Source organism: Petaurus breviceps, unplaced genomic scaffold, assembly GCF_028583685.1.
Source record: "Petaurus breviceps papuanus isolate PSGF00001 unplaced genomic scaffold, PetGlider_PUasm1.0 90977, whole genome shotgun sequence".
NCBI classification, from domain to species: domain Eukaryota; kingdom Metazoa; phylum Chordata; class Mammalia; order Diprotodontia; family Petauridae; genus Petaurus; species Petaurus breviceps.
The window spans coordinates 26,909,734-26,915,733 of record NW_027187391.1 but is presented as its reverse complement, the minus strand read 5'-3'; positions in this window follow the sequence as shown (position 1 = coordinate 26,915,733).

Below are 6,000 nucleotides of genomic sequence, written 5' to 3'. Positions count from 1 at the left end.
TAAACAGCTGCCAAAATGTTTAAATAATTCCACTTGGAAAGACTTAGCCATGGCAATATGAATAATTTTCCCCCTGACCTCTCCAATTAGCCCTTCCAAATCTTTGAAACTATTGCCATTGTGAAGGCCTTCAATTTTGTGCACTGCCCAGGAAAGACAAGTTTTTGTCTTGCCTAAAAAGGGGGGTAAATCAGAACCTCAGTGTGCACCCTGAGGGCAATAACAGATTCAAGAAGACACAGGCAGGAAGCAACCTTTCAGGTGCGAATAGGTTCCATGAAGCAAATTTATTGGAACACTTAGTAAATATACCAGATCATCATATTCATGATTCCACACAAATCTTAAAGGTCATTGTCTTTAGGAAAATTGTGCAATAGTTCAAACGGAATGCCAAAAGAATGATGACAAAATGCTTGTTGATATTCACTGCCTTTGTTGATAATACACTCCAGTTGGTACAACTCTTTTCCTTTGAGACAAAGGCAAGCTAGTAATATCACACCCAGATTTACAAGGGCATTAGATTTCAAAATGAATACTCCCTAATTCTAGACTGTATACATATGAGTTCACACATGCATATATGTTCAATTAGGGAGGGAGGGGCAGAGGATGGGGGTGAGGTGAGGGTGATAGTGGCCTTTAAAAGTCGAATATAAAATACACCTACGCTTGCTTAACTCAAAATGGATCTGTCATAGCCAGCACCCATTGCAATAACCACCTCAAATTTCAATCTACTCACTAGGTCCAAATGAATTTTCAGAATGCAAAACTCCATAGGCGGAAAGTTGCTGCCACCTTCAGGCTCAAATGAATATTACTGGAATGCTGAAAAAAGGAAAGAAAGAAAAAAAGAAAAATAACTCCAAAATCCAGACTCAGAGAAAAAAAACAATAGCCCATACATTAAACAACCTCCTCTATTCAGCAAAAGTGACTCCTTTTATGAATGTGAAGCTTACCAAGGGTGTTTGTGTAAAGTGTTTAAGGTTTACCTTCCTAGGCTGAACTATATTGCTAAAATATGGACATATTCCATGATATCAAATATTTCCAATATAGAATAAATTTAATATTTTGTTTTCCCTGCATATAAAAAGTACGGCATCAATAGATTCATATCCTTAGTTTTCATGACCATCTAATATATAATTAAAATAACTTTTCAAATATAAATTATCCCATACAATTATCCTTAACATGGTTCTTATCAGCTTCCATCAAAATGTATATACCTAAAAATTTTCAAGTGAGTTCTGGCCTCTTCTTTGACATGCTTTCATTTTCTCTGTTTGTACATGTGTAAATATATATGTACCTATATATTTATATATGCATATTTGAACTGAATCCATGAGTTTACTAGTATGTAAGGAACTCCCAGAGAGGAACTTTACCTTACCAATATAGATTGACACCTTTTCTTATAGTCTTAGAGAGTTGCCTATATTATAAAAAGACAAACAAGGTGAGGCCAAAGCAAAATTGGATCAACTCTCTTTTATAATAAAAAGAAAACTTAGAGGTAAAAAATTAAATAAGTAGGTTTTCTTCCATACTTGTACTCGTTAAACTAATTATTTTGCTCCTCTTTCACAGTCTGTCAACTTTAGACTGTTCTGTACATGCTCCTTCAGTAGTGCCCATATCAAATTGGTTTCTTTTTAAAAGTTAAACACGACTTCTCTCCTATTTGCCCAAATATATTGCCAAGTAAATGATAAAATGAGCTTTATTTTTTCTACCCACCAGCATCAAACCTGATCAATGTTCTGTAGATAAGAATTTACCTGGCTGTTTGGTGGTTGACACAACGTAGAATACAATTCAGCTTATTGTTGCTGCTGTTGTTTTTTCTGGTATCAAGCATATCAAAAAAGATATGTTTGTGAGCCTGGTTCTCTTGTCTTCACTTGGGCCTAGTTCCCATTTGGAAGTTTCCCAGTGGGAACTGAGCCAGAATAAGGACCAAGGAATTATTGTTAGTAATTTGATCAGATAAAGCATAAAAGACCAAAAAGGAGAAATCCAAAGTGGATATTTAACACGGCTATAGCTACATTTTGGATTTTCAAATCACACATGCCAACATCTACAAAAATAATGCCTTGAGAAACAAAGCAGGGTGGGGGGAGATACCATAAATATCATCCCTACTTCTAAAAAGATACCTTTTAAACATTTACTTGATGGATTAATTTCTGTACTAATTGTCTCTCCCAGGGAGATTTTCAGGATAAACTATTATTCCACAATGGAGCTTGTTCATAACCTAAGGGTTTTATTTATGTAGCTTCCTACCTCCCACGGTTGTTGTGCGGATGAAAGAAGATCCTATTTGTAAAGTGTTTAGCACAGTGCCTGGCACATAGTAAGTACTATATAAAAGTTATTACAATTATCATCATTACAATTACTATGTGACTTAGTCTTCTTTTATAACCTTAGCATGTTTAAAAGCTACCACATTGTCTATGTTCTAGCAAAGCTGTACTGTTTTTCATCTTCTGAAAAAATACCTAATATTTTCCCACCTCTATGCCTTTTCCAATTCTAGGAATACCTTTACTAATATCTTCCTGTATCCTTCATCCTAGATAAAATACAATCCAACATTCAAGGTGCATCCTTAAAGCTTTTGCTGCTTCTCCCAGCTACAAATCAACTATGATGGTAAATTGTTCATAGCCTTCTTAGCACTTACCATATGGACATGTATTTACTCAGTTATAAAATGAGGATAATACTTTAAAACTACCAACTTCACCAAGTTGTTAAGAAAGGAAGTATCATGGCACAGTGAAAAGGGTACTAGACTTGAAATGAGAAGTCCAAGGTTCAAATTTTCATTATTTATGACATCAGACATAACTATGGGTAAGTTAATTTCTCTAATCCTCTAATATCTTCTTTGTAAAATGGGAATAACACACTATCTTTGTCCCAGGATTGCTCATGAGAAAAATGGTCTACATGGCTTAAAATTATACATAAATGTGATTTTTTGCATTATAACTACGATGAATATTTCAATCTTCTTTACTAGATGTTGATAGCAGAGACTACATCTTATTATGCTGTATCTCCACTAGCTTTAGCTTCTAAGGTTCTTTGCACAGAACAAACATTTACCAAATGTTGAATGAATACCTCTATGTACATTATCAATAAGAGACTGCAATACTAATTTCGTACTTTAAATAACAATCATAAACTCAATATAGCATTCTAATTTGAGTGATTTATGATCTACAGAGCACAATTTACTCTAAAGGACCCTGGGGTACATTCTAAACTGTAAATATGTTTGTTTTTTCTCTATTCCTATGATACCCATCACTGTATTCATGCATTCTATCAGACACATCACACAGTTAAAGTAGCAGGGTTTTCAAACCTCTCCTCCAAGCTGACTTTCTTACCAAAGTCTAAGTAGGGGGAGCACAAAAGTATCAGAAGGAATTTTAGGTCAAAACTCTAGACAATTTGAATATATTTTAGGGAAGGACTCAGACCTTTCTTGAATGTTAATATCTCAAGGTTCCTTGGGTTATCTTTCTAGTAAGGGCAGATTCCCTATTTGAGGGGCTGTCAGGGGCTGAAATACACAGGCCCCCTCCAGAGAGGTGTGGGATTGTACTTATTTAACATGTATGTGGTTAGTGACAGTGACAGCAGTGAATTAAGTACTTCAGAAAGCAGAAATCTAACAGAGGACACACAGAAAACAGGAAAGGAAGGGTGGAGTGGGATGCGTGCAAGTCTTTGTACATTCTAGGTAAAATCAAGTCATTTATTGATGAAAGTATATAATACAAACTAAACTCTGCTCTTGATTTCTGTCAACATCTACCTTGTCTTCCCTTCTGAACCCCCAGCACATACTCAAAGGTTCCACAAATTACTTTTTCCCCAACAGCAGAATTTGGAAAACTAGTCAGAGTGGGGTCTTCTGCTTACGTTACTCAGATAAGTGCTTCACCTTTTTAAGTCACAGCCTGAGAATTTTTTTTTAATTTTTCATCTGTGTAGAGAACTCCAAAGAGAATATACATATTCTCTGCACCATATGGAACTTTTACAAAAACTGACCATGTACAAGGGCAGAGAGATGTTACAAACAAACGTACAAAGGTAGAAATAACTAAAGACATCTTTTACAGACCACAATGCAATAAAAAAAAGAAATAGAAATTAGTTCAAGGACCACAAACAAAAGATACAGATCCAAAGCTCCTTGAGGCTATCTTTTGCCCCTTTTTGTATCCTCAACACTTAGCACAGTGCCTGGCACATAATAATAAATGTTGATTGATTGACTGGATTCAGATTGATAATCTTAGAGATTAGCGTTCTGAGGCTTGAGACTTAGGTGACTAGCCCAACCTCACACAGGCAAGAGCTATCAAAGTTGGCTGAGAGCAGATCTCCATCCACTCTACCACACCACCTCTCAGACTGACAATATACAAGTACATTTTCCCACAATATGTAAATAATCCAGCCAAACCAATTTGTCTGCTATTCCCCTTACATGACATTTAAAGACAACTCATGCACCTTTGAACAATCTGCACCCAAATGCAACCCAACATTTCTCACCTCTGCCAAACAGAATTTCTAGCTTTCTTCAAAGCACAGTTCAGAAGCCACCTCCTACCAGATACTTTTCATGGTCTATCTAGGTGCTAGTGTTCTCTACCTCCATGTAATGATTTTGTATTTACTTGTCTGTATAAACTTTTTTCCCTGCCCCCACTGTCACCATCCCCACTCCCTCCTCCCACCTTAGAACAGAAACTCTTTGAGATTAGGTGCTGTTTCCTATTTCTCTCTGAGACCACAGAACATCGAACAATGACTAAGATGTAGCAGATATTTACTATATGCTTGTTGAATTGAACTGTAGGTTCACAGACTTTTAGAGTCAAATGAGATCATTTTGTTGCTTAGTCATTTTCATTCATGTCTGACTCTTAATGACTCCTTTGGAATTTTCTTGGCAAAGATAGTAGAGTGGTTTGCCATTTCCTTCTCCAGCTCATTTTACAGATGAGGAAACTGAGGAAAGCAAGTTAAGTGACCTACCCAGGGTCACACAAATAGTAAGTTTCTGAAGCCAGATTTTAACTCGGATCTTTTTGACTCTAGGAACAACTCTGCACCATCTAGCTGATCCCAAAAGGAGACCATTAGGAAGCATTTAATTAAACCTCATTCTTATATAGATGAAGAACCTGAGACCCATAGTATTTAAGCAAATTCCCTGATCTTATGCATCTACTTAGTATCGAGTTTCCAGCCAAACTTTACTCTATGCCATGCTAAACCTCCTACCTTGTTTCTTTAAGGAAAAGGAAAATGAGAAATTCAATAAGCAATAATTCATAAGTTTAAATGAAAATACACCCAATTCTTCACTTATGCCTAGGTAGTGGTTATAACTATGAAAAGTTTTAAAAAAACTCTTTTCAAAATAAAAACCATCATCCATGTCCTACTCTCACCATGGGTGTCTCCTAAGATTCTGCTCTAAAGCTTCTTCTCTCCTTATTCTTTCCTTCGATGATCTCAATTCCTGGATGACTCCCCAGTCTGTGTACTCAGCCCTAAACTTTCTCCTAAATTTCTATCCCACATGAACAACTGCATATTGGGCATTTCCCATTGAATAGTCTGTAGACATCTGAAAATTTTGGTATCCAAAGTGGAGATCATTATCTTTTTCCCCCCAAAAAAAATCCTCCTCTCTTCCCAATTTCCCAGTTTTTGTCAAGGGTGCCATCATCTTTATAGTCATCTAAGTTCACAACACCACAGTTATCCTTTGCTCTTCCCTCTCCTTCCTTCCCCATTGTTCAATCAGTTACCAAGCTGTATATGGTCTACCACCACAACATTTCTTTCATCCATCCCCTTCTCTCAGTATTCACATCACCTATCTCTTGGATTATTGCAATAGCCTCCTAATCAGTTTCCCTGCCTCAGGTACAT